A 16,026-nucleotide genomic window follows, 5' to 3' on the forward strand; every position below is an offset into this window, starting at 1 on the left:
ATTACCCTCATATCTATCAGCTCTCCTATTAAGCCTGTGTATTTCAGAGTAAAATTTTACTCTGTATAAAAGTAAAATTTTACTCTAAAAAACTAGTAAAATGTTAGACTCTACACAAAAATAAAATTTTACTCTGTATAAAAGTAAAATTTTACTCTGAAAAATGAGTAAACTGTGAGACTCTAAAACTAAAAGTAAAATTTTACTCTGTAACTCATGTGAACCCCCTCTTAGTAACTCATATTTTTTCGCTCAACTTTTTAGTCTAAAAAGACAAAAAGTGCACACACCCCAAACAACCCCTAACTTTCAACCTTCCCTACAAACCCATAAAAAATAACTCTCTCTCTCTCTCTCTCTCTAGGGTGTTGCAGATGAATGGTAGAGAGAGAGTGACATGAATAGCCGGATAAGCTCCGGCAAATGGCAAGCTTATTTTCAGTTTATTTTAATTTTTAATTTTATTTAAGCTATTTTGATATATTTGATTCAGATTATAACTTTTTTTAAGTCAAAAATTAGCTTTTGTCTTTAAGTGAGACAGGAGAAGCTTTTCCAAACAGTTTAAGCGCACAGCTGCCATTTGAGGGGCAAAATGACTTAAATGCCCCTCATAATTTCAAGCTATGACAAGTGTGCCATTACTCAAATAAATTTTACATTAATTAATACTAATTAATAATTTTAGTATTAATTGATTACAAAAAGCCATAAATTGCCACTTATTAATTTATAATGAAATAATTTTATACTAATTGATTTATAATGAAAAAATGAAAAAAATAATTTATAATGAACAAATGAAAATAAGCCATTAATTGAGACTAATTAAATTATAATGAAATAATTTTGTATTAATTGATTTATAATGAAAAAATGAAAAAATAAAAAAAATATTTATAATGAAAATAAGCCATTAATTGACACTAATTAATTTATAATGAAATAATTTTATACTAATTGATTTATAATGAAAAAGTGAAAATAATAATTTATAATGAAAAAATGAAAATAAGTCATTAATTGACACTAATTAATTTATAATGAAAAAATGAAATAATTTTATACTAATTAATTTATAATGAAGAAATGAAAATAATAATTTTTGTAATACTAATTATATTAACTTTTATTAATGAAATAATTTTAAAAAAAACTAAAACTGAAAAAACAAATGACAAAATAATCATTTTTATATCATATAAGAACAAAAAGGACAATTACATAACAAAAAGTTATTTTACATTTTATTAACCAAACACTACTCTGCTGCTTAAATCCATAATCTCACAGCTGTACCAAACAGATTAACAGCTTATGTTTACAGCTATAAGGTATAATCTGTTAAGTTATAATCTATAATTACTTTTCTATAGCCCTACCAAACAGGGCATAGTCGGGATCAAAATCGAACATCTATCAACATAAAAATAAATTATATTTTATTTTATAAAATAAATAATAAATTTAAAATATTCATTTTATAAAACAAAGTGTTATTTATTTATGTATTTATAATTGTTCGATAAATTTATAATTTTTACTATGAAAAGAATATGAGACCCATGAAAAGAATATGAATAGATATAAAGCGAGGACATAAAGGTGAATTTATCTCGTGAACATCCCATTAAAAATTTGGGAGATTTTAGTGAAAATTAATGAGTAATTCTATAAACTCATTTTTGAAATCCTATACACTCCTACATTCTATTTAAGGATCTCAAATAATTTCTAAACTAAAAATACGAAAATGTTTGAGTGCTCGAAATGTGTAGCTCGAATCTGGCTCGAAATCGATTTTTTTTTTTCATTGTTTTTCTTCCTTCTTCTGTTACAGAGGAGGCGAGAAACAGAGGCGAGAGTCGTCGCAGGCAGCTCGTCGTCGTCGCTGGCAGCAGCTCGTCGTCGCAGGCAGCTCGTCGTCGTCGCTGGCAGCAGCTCGTCGTCGTAGGCAGCAGCTCGTCGTCGCAGGTCCGTCCCTCGCCTCCGCCGATCGCGTCCGTCCCCTCCTCCTCCATTTTTGAGGCCCTCTCCAGTCCTTCCTCCCCCTCCTCCCCCTCCCCTCCCCTTCCCCTTCCCCTTCCCCTTCCCCTTTCCCCTCCTTCTCTTTTTCGTCTTCTTCCTTCTGCTGAAAAAAAAATACAAAAAATACAAAAACGACGTCGTTTAAAATTCGAGCCAACTTTGAGCCTGAGTAATTCGAGCTCTGTAGCGGGTTCGCTAAAAATAAGAGTTTATTGTTAAAATGTTGGGTTGGATAGACAACATGGGTGTTTGAAAAGTTGCTATTTTAGTATGTTATTTTAGTTTTTGGTTATTTTAATAGGTTAAAATTTTTGTGTTTAGAAAGATAGTTGAATTTTTTTCTAGTTGAATGTGTTGTTTATGAGAGAAAAAGTGAAATGATTATAAATTTGATGTGATATTTTGTCTTATTAGTTTTTTTAGCCTATTTTGTCTTTTTGTGGATTTTAGCCTAAAACAAGCTAAAATAGCCCTTGCCAAAATTATTCAAATTTTAAATTTTATAATTTTTTATGTAATTATTAAATTTTAATCAAATTAATTTTTTAAAATTTTGTTGTATAAACTAACATTAATGAAAGTAGAATTTTATTGTCTAAATTTAACATTTAAAAGTTAAAATTTCACTACTATCAGCCCTACAAAATATTTGAGATACTCCCTCTCCTCCTTTCTTTCTTTCTTTCATTGTTTTCATTTTTTTTTTATTTTCTTATTAAGCCAAATTAAAGATAGAGATCCAAATGGGAAGAAAGGAGATTTGCCTCTTTTAATCTTATTTTATTTAGTACCCATATTGCTGTTTCTGAACTAATATAGGGTAGGTTAGATCTAAGATTACAAATAATATTTATTTTGGTAACATCCGAAATCAAATGCATTAAATTTTGTTTGAATGTTTTAAAAAGAAAAATCCAATCCAATCCGATCCCTCCCCAAACATTTTGCTCATATCGGTAAATTTAATTAAAGACACTTTACTTTTAAATATTACAAAGTGTGATAGTCTATCCCACCCAAAAGAGGTACAAATGGGAAGAAAGGAGCCGAATTAAAGGTAGAGATCCAAATGGGAAGAAAGGAGATTTGCCTCTTTTAATCTTATTTTATTTAGTACCCATTGCTGTTTCTGAACTAATATAGGGTAGGTTAGATCTAAGATTACACATAATATTTATTTTGGTAACATCCGAAATCAAATGCATTAAATTTTGTTTGAATGTTTTAAAAAGAAAAATCCAATCCAATCCGATCCCTCCCCAAACATTTTGCTCATATCGGTAAATTTAATTAAAGACACTTTACTTTTAAATATTACAAAGTGTGACAGTCTACAAACAACTTCAGAGTGCAATTAATAATTAAAAAAATATATATATAATACATACATTTTAAACATTCTTTTAGCAAATAAGATTTATTATAGTACAAAACCTAGAAAATACAAAAATGAAAAACTTGACTATAAAAGATCAGCATAGTTCACCTATTTACTTACATATAGTCCACCAATTAATTTGAAAGTGTCATGGCCAAAGACAATGTTATTGATTTCTTTGCACTTCCTGTTTAGTCTGTTCTTAAGGGTTACTGTGGCTAAAAATCTCAATGACTTGAGCTTTACCCTCTTCTACCTAGATTCTCCAGATTCACCTCTTTTTAAGCATAACCTACCCTACGAAAAGAAGATCCAATGCGCATCCGACATTCCAATCGATGAGCTCATTTCTTGTTTACCATGTCATCATCAACAAAATCACAGAATTATAGTTTCCAATCTTTAGATGCTGAAATTCTATCTCCCCAGATCGAGACTCAAACTTTCAAATACATTGTTAAATTAGGAATTGGCACATTCAATGCCATAACACCATACAAAGAGTACTGCTTGGAAATAGACATAAGAAGCTATATCACATTGAGAGGGTAATTTTTGGGAAAAATTGGGCCGAGCTGCGAGTTGGGCTTTGAGGCCCGAAACGCGAAGGACTGAGTAAAAAAGGCCGTAAAGGGTATTCCGGCCTAGGATAGATTGAAGGCACTCCGGCCCAAGCTGTTAGAGTTACTCCGGTCAAGAACGATAGATTTACTCCGGTTCTGAGGAGATGTTGACTCACTCCGGCCCAAGGAGGTGAGATTACTCCAGCTCAAGAAGAGATAGTTACTTCGGCCCAAGGAAGAGTAAAACTACTCCGGTCTGGAGGCAACTCACAGTTGGGTCGATCTCAGTTAGTCCGGTCGCAGTATGTTCTGGGAAGGCCGGTTTCGGAATTAAACCGGTCGTGACATACAGTGGTTAGGTCAGTCAGAACTTGTTACTTGGAAGTTTGATCTAAGCACACCAAGGTTGAATAGGGGCAGCCGAAGTAAGGAGTTAGAGGAGAAGACCGAGCTAAGGATAGTTCGGCCTTCTGTGGCTCGGTATAGCCAATTTTACTTCGGTCAAATGGAAGTTCGGCCATAAAGAAAACCATCCCACTTGGTTTAAGCAGTGGGGGAGGGTGTAAAAGGATAAGCATTATCCTTAGGAGAATGAATCCTAGGAGGACTCTGTATGGAGAAATACAAGTCCTACTAGGATTGTGCCACAGGAAACTTATAAAAGCTCACGAGCATCACCTTGGAGGAGGTAATTGAACACAATCTTTCTGAGAATTTAGAGCTTTGTCTATTTGTCAAGTTTTCTGACTTAGGCATCGGAGAGGTTTCCGGCACACACCCGCCGGCTAGCTCACGTTTGTGTTTTCAGGTGACAAAGCGACGTCGTACGGAGGAGCGTGGACTTGGTCAACAGGATTATACGAGGAGAATTATTTCTTCTCCGTACAATTGGCGCCGTCTGTGGGAAAAACAGACAAGAACAAAAACCTCTTGACTAAGCTTCTCCTTTCTCTCAAATCAATGGCACACATTGAAGAACTACCGCAGTCCGCCGTCGACGGACTAACTCCAGAAGGGGGCGCGAGGCGTGAAGGATTACCTGCTGTCCCTCCCATGGCGGACTTGGAGCCCCAACAACATAATTCCAGGAGGAGTGGCAGGGGAAGGCGGAATGGCAGCCCTCGTCACTCTCAAAGTCCCGACAGACAAAGGAGGAGGATTGATCCTCAAGCCCTGGAAGATCGCGTAAAGGAACAGGATGAACTAATTCGAAGGATGGCGGCGGACATGGAGGCTTTGAAACGCCAGATAAAGACTAAAGATGTGGCGACAGGAGAGGGGCGCAAGCACAAGACGCCCCCTCGCCACTCAGAGAATCGTAGTAGGAATACTACACCCTCCCAAGGAGAGAGCAGAAGCCTCAGGGCAGGCGACACTCACTCCTTATCTTCAAGAACTCGTCACTCCAGGTCTGAGAGGACGAGATCCGAAAGATCATACACTGAAGGAAGCACGTATTGGCCTTCACATTCACACCAAACCAGATCCAGACAAACAGAGCTACCCAGGTCATCCGACTTGCGAACCGTGCTAGAAGAAAAAGCACGATGCAAGGAGGACGCCAGGGCAAGGGATCCACACCGAGTTTCGGCCTTACAACGGTTGGCTCCTCGGACGCATGGAAGCGTCGAGGTTGGAATGCCAATACCGCGACCGGCCTACGAACCAACGGACAAGGCATTGGCAAGACTACAGACTTCGCCGTTTGTCCCAGCGATCGAAAACGCGCCCCTACCATCAGGCTTCCTTCAGCCGAAGTTCAATACATATGAAGGGAAGACGGACCCGTATTCACACCTGAGCCACTTTCGCCAAGTCATGGCTGTGTACAGGCGAAACGAGGCCTTAATGTACATACTCTTCCCGTCAAGTCTAGGCGACCTAGGCTTGACTTGGTTCGAAAAGCTCCCAGAGGGCAGCATAGCCTCCTGGGCCCAGTTGGCAGAAGCGTTCGTAACGAGGTTTCGGACAAATACTAAGACACCGGTGGAGATAGACCAGTTACTCTCCATCGACATGGGTGAAAAAGAGACCCTCAGATCTTACAACAGTCGCTACTGGGAGACATTCAATCAGATTGGAGACTGTCCCACCAATCTAGCCATTGCGCAATATAAAAGAGGCCTACCAGTAGGGAATCGACTAAGGGACTCGATCACCATGACGCCACCCCTCACCATGGAGGCCCTGATGGAAAGAGTGCATCAGCACATCAGGGTAGAAGAGGATGTCGCGCGTGCTAAAGCAAAATCAAGTGTGACCGCAGCACCAGAAAAGAAAACCCCTGCCAAGGTCAACACGGTTGACCGAAGTAACAAGAACGGACGTGGCAGACGAGATAACGGAGAAGACCCAGACAAAAGATGGTTGAGAATCCGCACTGCCATAACAACAGTATTCAAAAAACCAATATATCGGATTCTGAGCGAAATAAAGGACGAGCCATTTGTGAAGTGGCCAGCCAAGCTAGGGGAAGCTCAAAAGAATTACGACGACAGATCCCGGTGCACCTTCTACAAAGAAAAGGGGCACCGAACTGAGAATTGCACGCCACTAAGACAGCACTTGGAAGAATTGGTGGCAGCAGGCCACTTGGACAAATACATTGAAGGAGGAGCGCAGCCAGCCCCCCAAGATCATAATGACCATCCCAATAGAATGCCAATCGATGCACCACCTCAAGGCATTATCAATGTAATTCATGGAGTTTTTGAACCTGAGCGCGTATGCGAGCTCAGAGGTGCAATCAAGAAGGCTGAGCACTTTAGGGAAGTATTAAGTGCCCAACCTGCCATCAAGAAGGGGAGGACAGAGGCAACGAACGTCATGTCCTTTTCGGATAAAGACTTGGAACGAATTTACTGTCCCCATAATGATGCCCTGGTTGTCACTCTCCGAGTCAAGGATTTTGACGTCAAGCGGATTCTGATTGACCAGGGTAGTTCATGTGAGATCATGTATTACGACACATTCAAGCAATTAAAGCTGCAAGACAAAGACTTGGCACCTGCAGTTTCTCCCCTGATTGGATTCAACTCCATGCCAGAGTGGCCTGTCGGCAAAATAATCCTTCCAGTCAGAGCAGGAAGTGTAACAGTTCTGGGTATTGAAGGTCCCCTCCACCTACAACATCATCCTGGGCAGAACATGGCTGCATGCCATGCGTTCGGTAGCGTCATCTTACCATCAGGTAATGCGGTTCCCCAATGACGCCGGTATAATTGAAGAAGTCTATGGCGATCAGATCATGTCAAAACAGTGCTTTGCCACAGCGAATGAAAGCCGAGCTGCCAAAGGATACGTTCATTCGGTGGAAGAACCAGAAAGTAATGAACTATTCGCGGACGTCGGCAAAGAGGCTGATCAGAAAGCGGTGGAGGACTTGGTGGAGGTAAAAATAGATGAGAAGAACCCGGATAAGTTCTTCTTACTTGGCTCATCATTGTCCAGCACTGAGAGATTAGAGGTCTTGGAATTCTTGACCTCTAATATCGAAGTGTTTGCCTGGACACCTTACGACATGCCAGGCATTGATCCAAACTTCATCAGTCACCAACTCAACGTCCATCCATCCGCCAGACCAGTCATTCAACGCACACGCAGATCAGCACTCCACCACGCCGAAATAGTGGCAGAAGAGGTAGGCAACCTGCTGGAGGCAGGAGCAATAAGGGAAGTGCACTACCCAAGATGGATCTCCAACACAGTCGTAGTGCCAAAAAAGAATGACAAATGGCGTGTCTGCGTCGACTACAAAACAGTCAACAAGGCGTGCCCCAAAGATAGCTTCCCTCTACCAAGGATAGATCAATTGGTGGACCTAACGGCAGGGCATAACCGACTTAGCTTTTTGGATGCATACAGAGGCTACCACCAGATCGCCATGCATGAACCAGACCAGGAGGTCACATCCTTCACAACGCCAAGGGGGTTATATTGCTACAAGGTCATGCCCTTTGGCCTAAAGAACGCAGGGGCGACATTCCAAAGGATGGTCACCAAGATGTTTGAACCATTGTTAGGCAGAACAATGGAGGCTTACATCGACGACATGGTGGTCAAAAGCAAGGATGAGAATGACCATCTGAAAGATTTGGGCGAGATGTTCCAGATCCTGAAGAAACACAAGTTGCGCCTCAACGCGTCCAAATGCGCATTCGGAGTTGGATCTGGCAAATTCTTGGGCTTCCTGGTGACCAACCGAGGTATAGAAGCAGACCCCTCTCAGATCAAAGCAATCCAGGAATTGAAGAGACCAAACTCAGTCAAAGAAGTGCAGCATCTCACTGGTATGGCGGCTGCACTCAACCGGTTCATAAGCAGATCGTCGGACAGACTACGACCGTTCTTCCAAGCTTTAAAGGCCAAGTTCGTGTGGGATGAAGAATGCGACCAAGCTCTGGAAAGCTTGAAGGAGTACATGTCTTCCCCACCACTACTTGTTACTCCAGTACCTGGTGAAGAACTCTTTTTGTACCTGGCAGTCTCTCAGCACGCAGTCAGCGCGGTATTGGTTCGTGCAGAAGGAATACAACACTTGCCCATCTTTTATGTCAGCAAGACATTATTGGGAGCCGAAACAAGGTACTTGCCATTAGAGAAACTAGCATTAGCATTAATAATGGCATCCAGAAAATTAGCGCACTACTTTCACGCCCACACCATAGTTGTCCTCACAGCCTTTCCACTAAAAGCTCTGTTTGAAAGGGCGAACTTTAGTGGGCGAATTTTGAAGTGGGCAGTGGAGTTGGGACAATTCGACATCAAGTTTCAACCCAAGACAGCGATAAAAGCCCAATCCTTGGCAGACTTCGTCGCAGAGTTTACTCCTGGAAGTCATCATATCTGCCCAGTCGCCCTAACTGACACAACCGAACTAGGGACGGAAGTTGGCGCCGGAATAGCGCAACCCCTAGTAGAAGGTAGTCAATCAAGCACCAAGGCAGACCATGCTAAGGACAACAAGGAAGAAACAAACAAAGACTCACCAACAGTTCAAACAGAGGACGCAGGACAGACAGCCAACATGGACCTTGAAGAAAACACCATCCTTGACCCCATGGCCTCGTCCGATCCTTCCACTTGCTGGAAACTATTCGTTGGAGAGATGTGGAAGCTCTTTGTGGATGGAGCATCCAACCGACATGGTGCAGGGCTTGGCATAGTCCTCATCTCTCCAGACGGCCTGGTTATAGAGCAAGCAATCAACCTTGGCTTCCCAGCATCCAACAATGAAGCGGAGTATGAGGCGCTTCTCGCAGGACTCAAATCGGCACACTTCATGAAAGCAACCGAACTAATGGTGTACAGTGACTCTCTGCTGGTGGTAAACCAAATTTCTGGCGAATACGAAGCAAAGGATAACAGAATGGCCAAATACCAAGAGTTAGTCAGAACGGAGATCAAGAAGTTTGATGTGGTAAGGATAGAACAAATTGGCAGGGAGGAAAACAGCCGAGCGGATGAGCTAGCAGGCCTGGCCTCAACGGCAGATACATCAATCCCTCATCCATTACTCATCGACTTCTTACCAAGACCAAGCATAGAAGACCCCGAAGCAGAAGAAGTATGTTGCGCAGAATTAGGCCCTTCTTGGATGGATCCCATCATCCTGTTCCTGAAAGACGGCATCCTACCAGAAGAGAAAAAAGAAGCCAACAGAATAAGGGCAAAGTCGCAGCGATTTTGGCTATCTCCATCTTTGGCATTATACAAGAAGTCGTTCTCTGGGCCTTACCTCAAGTGCGTTCATCCCAGCAAAGTAGAAGCATTCCTGTTCGAAATACATGAAGGGGTATGTGGAAGTCATCAAGGGGGAAGGTCGCTCGCTTACAGGGCTATTTCACAAGGATATTGGTGGCCATATATGCAAGCAGACTCAGAGAAATATGTGAAGAAGTGTGAAAAATGCCAGAAATTCGCACACCAAATACATCAACCAGCAAGAGAACTCCTACCCTTAACTAGCCCATGGCCTTTCGCAATGTGGGGCTTAGACATAGTAGGACCACTTCCAACAGCACCCGGGGGCAGAAAATTCTTCCTCGCAGCAACAGACTACTTCACAAAGTGGGTGGAAGCAGAAGCATTGGCGTCAATCAAAGAAAAAGATGTGAAGAAGTTTGTTTGGCAGAATATTATCACTCGGTTTGGCATACCAAAAGCACTGATCTCAGACAATGGAACTCAGTTCGACGGTAGAATCTTTAGAAGCTTTTGTGAAGAATACAAGATAGAGTTCTACAATTCCACACCGGCATATCCTCAAGCAAATGGGCAGGCTGAAGCATCAAATAAAGTCGTCTTGGATGGACTAAAGAAAAGGCTAGAGAAAGCCAAAGGCAAGTGGGCGGATGAACTTCCTCACGTCTTATGGGCTTACCGCACCACTCCTCGGCGATCAACTGGAGAAACACCATTCTCCTTAGCCTATGGAATGGAGGCAGTGATCCCACTAGAAGTTGGCCTCCCCACAATTCGAAGCGAAAATTTTGATCCAGACTTAAATGGAGAAGCCATAGCCCTAGAACTCAACCTTGCAGAAGAAAGAAGAGAAAGAGCATTAGTCCACATCGCCTCATACCAACGAGAGTTAATCAGAAAATACAGCAAAAAGGTTCATCCAAGACAATTCAAAATTGGCGATTGGGTACTGCGCAAAGTAATGGGAAACACCTTGATCCCAGGAGACGGCAAGTTAGGCCCAAATTGGGAAGGTCCTTATAAGGTGGTTGGGTTAGCCGGCAAAGGGGCATACCACCTAGAAGACAAGGATGGCAAAACAATCCCTAGGCCATGGAATACGGCAAATCTTAAGATATTTTACTTTTAGCTTTTCTTTTTCAAACATTATGTAATCTTCTCTTCCTTCAATAAAATGAGAAATTCTTTTTAGCACAAATTACTCTTTGTAAAAGTTAGCTTTCAAGACTTCAGTATATTGCAAGCATTCCATTCTAAGTTAGCCGGAAAAACTAACTTAGAGGTTGGCTGGATTAAACCAACACCCTTCCTAAGCCCAGGATAAGGATCCAGGCTGCAGGACATTTGGTCGGAATAACCAAATACTATAAGTTAGCTGGAAAAACTAACTTAGAGGTTGGCTGGATTAAACCAACACCCTTCCTAAGCCCAGGATAAGGATCCAGGCTGCAGGACATTTGGTCGGAATAACCAAATACTATAAGTTAGCTGGAAAAACTAACTTCAATAGTTGGGTGGAATAAACCAACACTTGTTACTCTTCAGCCGAAGTAAGTGCAAGGCTGAAGAGTGGTTGGCTGGAATAAACCAACTCTTGTTACTCTTCAGCCGAAGTAAGTGCAAGGCTGAAGAATGGTTGGTTGGAATAACCCAACACTTGTTACTCTTCAGCCGAAGTAAGTGTATGGCTGAAGAGTGGTTGGCTGGAATAAACCAACTCTTGTTACTCTTCAGCCGAAGTAAGTGCAAGGCTGAAGAGTGGTTGGCTGGAATAAACCAACTCTTGTTACTCTTCAGCCGAAGTAAGTGCAAGGCTGAAGAATGGTTGGCTGGAATAACTCAACTCTTGTTACTCTTCAGCCGAAGTAAGTGCATGGCTGAAGAGTGGTTGGCTGGAATAAACCAACTCTTGTTACTCTTCAGCCGAAGTAAGTGCAAGGCTGAAGAGTGGTTGGCTGGAATAAATCAACTCTTGTTACTCTTCAGCCGAAGTAAGTGCATGGCTGAAGAGTGGTTGGCTGGAATAAACCAACTCTTGTTACTCTTCAGCCGAAGTAAGTGCATGGCTGAAGAGTGGTTGGCTGAACACGTTGTACTCCTCAGCCGAAGTAAGCATATCGGCTAAGGAGTAGTTGGCTGGTAAGCATAGTTTAAAAGCCAAAACCGAAATAGAAATTGGTGTAATAGAAGACATTACAAGTGCAAGCATACACACAACAACCGGAATAAGAGTTGCGCAAAATTTTCATTCAAAGAGAAGTCATTACATGGGCATACTTCGGTTACAAAGAGAAGAAAAAAAAAATTAAATTAAATTAAAAGAAAAGTTCATCTATCTCGGCATCAAAGGCAGCGTCACCATCAACTCGCAGACCGGTTTCCGGAGGGAGCTCATTCACAATCGGGAGAGCCACTTCGGCTGGAATCACGGTTTTCCTGGGAAGATCAACTGTCAAGTCTTCCACAGCGGGCTCCGACCGAACTGGCTGGTCCACATTATCAACCGGAATGTCTTCAGGAGCAGAGGAGTCATCAGTGTCTGAGTCCTCCAGAAACTCCTGCTGCAAGGCGTCTGCATACGCCGCCAGGGACTTCGGTATAAAGTAGGCTGGAGGGTCGAAGACCTCGGTCTGTTCATCATGACCGAGCTTCTCCACAGCCGCCCTCCAGCCGCACTTGAAGAAGAGCTCCTTGGCGGCGTCACATTGTTTGACATAGGCATCTTCCGCCTCCTTGTAACCTCGCTTGTACCCCTCCCTTTCGGCCGCCTCCATGTTCTCTTTTAGCTCGCTTATTTCGGCGTCCTTTCTCTTCTCAAGCTTCAACAACTCCCGCAGATACTTGTCCTTCATAACGATGGCTGCTTTCTGCTTCTCCGCTTCCGCCAAACTAACTAGATCGGCAAGACGGCCGTTCTCTGATTGTAGCTCGGCCATTCTCTTTTCGGCTCCTATTAGTTCGGCCGACTTTGCTTCGGCTTCCGCCATCGCCTGCCTTGTGGTTTTGCGGAGTTCTTGAACTTTCTTGTATGTAATGTTGTTCTTTTGTAAGGCCTGGCAAAACAAAAATTTCTTTTCAGCCGAAATAAAAGTTGGAAAATATGAGCAGAAAAAACAGACAGAGCTACTTACCAAGATCATGGACTTGGAAGCCGACCGAATTGATTTCATTTCGGTGTTCAGTTGCTTCAAGTGGTGCTCCATGTCCTTAGGGAGGCACACACTTTTGGCCAAGTTAAAAGCCAGTTGGTGATCTTTTTCAGCCACGACCGAGTCAGTGGCCTTGATATCTCGGTCGTTGAAGGTCAGCGGCGGAGCCCACTTCGGAGATTCAGGTCGGTTAGTTTGCTCCGGTTGGGGGGAAGGTTGAGGACTTTGCGGGAGGGATTCAACCTCATCAACAAGTTACTGTTCGGTCGGTGCAGTTCGGGCGCGCTTTGAGGGCCGAGATGAAGAAGGCTGCTGAGAAGGAAGGGCCACTACGGCAGGCTGCGCCTCGATGGATGGCTGTACTTCGCCTCTGGTTGTTGAAGTTAGAAGGGCCCTGACTCTGCTCTTCTTTGCCATTTCTTCCTCAGCTGTCAATGGAACAAGTCTTATCTCGGGCAAAGTTGGGTCCGGCTCCGGTGCTTCCTCAAGAAGAAAATCGGTTACCTTTGCTTTTCGGCGACCGCTATACCGGTAGGTCGGCTCAAAATTCAGAAGCTTAGCCCAACTCCTCTCTTGGCACCGTAGTGCGGCTCGCAAAATTGCAAGGTTGGGATAACTATATAGAGAACGGAGGTGGGCAAAATCTGCAAAAAAGATAAGTGTTAGTTCGGTCAATGGACTGAAGAACCGAAATAAAATGCAAGGAAGAAGACCGAAGTTAAATTACCAGGCTCTCCCATTTTCCAATTTATAGGTCGGCCAGAAATTTGAGCTTGAAAATCCTCAAAGTTCCCAGAGACCCAAAAGAAATCATCATCATTAAGATCTTTGTCCGGAGTGTGTTTAATTATCTTCTCTCGGCGGCGGCGAATTCTAAGGTAATAGACCCACCCAGCATTCTTTGAGCCAATAGAGTATTGATGAAAGATCTCGGCCAGACCAAGATTTAGTCCGGTTTGGTGGTTTAATGCGGCTATTCCCATTATAATACGATATGTGTTGGTGGACAGTTGGGTGGGGCACAACCTAGTCTGTCTAAGAAATTCGCAGATTAGCGGTTGGACAGGAAACCGTAGTCCGGTTTCTATTATGGATTGAAGGGTAAAAGGGACGAAGCCTTCATTGTCCCAGGGAGTAGCATCTTTCTTGGCCAACACCAGTTGGACATCATCAGGAATCTGGTAATCTTGCCTAAATTCGGCCATGCCACCAGGGGTTTCGACTAAAAATCTATACTTACCCATTTGTTGTATAATTTATGAATAAAATTATTTCGGTACAAAAATTAGGCTCAGTAGCTCGGTTGAGCACACGCAGGAATGCCTGGGCAACCTAAGTCTGCAAGGTAGAAAACAAAGGGGTTAAGCACAGATCGTTGGACCGCGCTACAAATTATAAGCAAGATATGCAAATCCTACTTCGGCTTAGGGGGCTGGTTCTACCTCGGTTTATCAAAAGGTTTGTTAGCTCGGTTTTGAACAGATTAGACCGGTTTATCGTCTAGGGGCAGCTTTCCGAGTTCGGTCTAAAAAAACTAAGAAAGCTGGTTTAGCCCCAAGGCCTAAATCGGTTGTAGTGTGAATAGAGTTACTTCGGTTAAGCCTCTAGGGGCGGCTTTCCGAGTTCGGTTTAAGAACGAAGAAAACCGGCTTGGCCCCGAAAGCTTAGCTCGGTTATAGACCGAAGTACCTAGTTCGGTATGTGCAAGCTTGTTCGGTGATCTTATCTCGGCTAGAGTGGTTCAGAAGAAACTACTGATATTCCTACAAGTTCTAGTTCGGTTATTTTCTGAATCTATCTACATACATAACACAAATAGTATCCTAGTCCGGTTGCTAGGTGATTTTGGATCTAAGACTATTTTCCTACAAAATAGTTAATACACACATGGAGTTCTACTGGTTTCTTCGTAAAAGTAAATTAGAGCTGGAAGAAAAATGTTTTGTAAAAAGCAAGCAGAGCATGGAAAACAGAATATGAAAGCAAAACAAAGGAAAGGAAAAAGGATTGCTTACCAGGAAAAGATGAAGCAGAAGACTGGAGTCGGAAACGGTGGCAGCAAGAACACCAGCTTGAGTATGGAAGTAGAGGCACAGAAAGAAGCTGAAGATAGAGAGAAGGTAGATGCAGGTGAATGATTCAGAAGTGGAAAGGTTGTTTTGTGAAAGAAGGGAGAGAAAAAGGCGGCAAAAAGAGGCGGGAACAGTACAAAATTTCTGAAGGGCGGATGACAGTTGGCCGCAGCTTATCAGAGCTTGCCACGTGTCACTGGAATGGGAAGCGTTACAGTCGCTGTGATTGAAGGGACGTTTTGACCGGACATAGTAATACCCAAGGTAAAATTAGCTCGGTTGGAGAGCCTGAGGGTAATTCGCTCGGCTGGAGAGGCTAAAGGGTTTTTAGCTCGGCTGGAAAGGCTTAATAAACTCTAGCTCGGCCAGTAGACTGATAATCCCAATCATGCTGCGCAGATGGAATTAAGGGGCAATTGAGAGGGTAATTTTTGAGAAAAATTGGGCCGAGCTGCGAGTTGGGCTTTGAGGCCCGAAACGCGAAGGACTGAGTAAAAAAGGCCGTAAAGGGTATTCCGGCCTAGGATAGATTGAAGGCACTCCGGCCCAAGCTGTTAGAGTTACTCCGGTCAAGAACGATAGATTTACTCCGGTTCTGAGGAGATGTTGACTCACTCCGGCCCAAGGAGGTGAGATTACTCCGGCTCAAGAAGAGATAGTTACTTCGGCCCAAGGAAGAGTAAAACTACTCCGGTCTGGAGGCAACTCACAGTTGGGTCGATCTCAGTTAGTCCGGTCGCAGTATGTTCTGGGAAGGCCGGTTTCGGAATTAAACCGGTCGTGACATACAGTGGTTAGGTCAGTCAGAACTTGTTACTTGGAAGTTTGATCTAAGCACACCAAGGTTGAACAGGGGCAGCCGAAGTAAGGAGTTAGAGGAGAAGACCGAGCTAAGGATAGTTCGGCCTTCTGTGGCTCGGTATAGCCAATTTTACTTCGGTCAAATGGAAGTTCGGCCATAAAGAAAACCATCCCACTTGGTTTAAGCAGTGGGGGAGGGTGTAAAAGGATAAGCATTATCCTTAGGAGAATGAATCCTAGGAGGACTCTGCATGGAGAAATACAAGTCCTACTAGGATTGTGCCACAGGAAACTTATAAAAGCTCACGAGCATCACCTTGGAGGAGGTAATT

Source organism: Camellia sinensis, chromosome 14 (genome assembly GCF_055761805.1).
Source record: "Camellia sinensis isolate YWXY chromosome 14, ASM5576180v1, whole genome shotgun sequence".
Taxonomy (NCBI): Eukaryota; Viridiplantae; Streptophyta; class Magnoliopsida; order Ericales; family Theaceae; genus Camellia; species Camellia sinensis.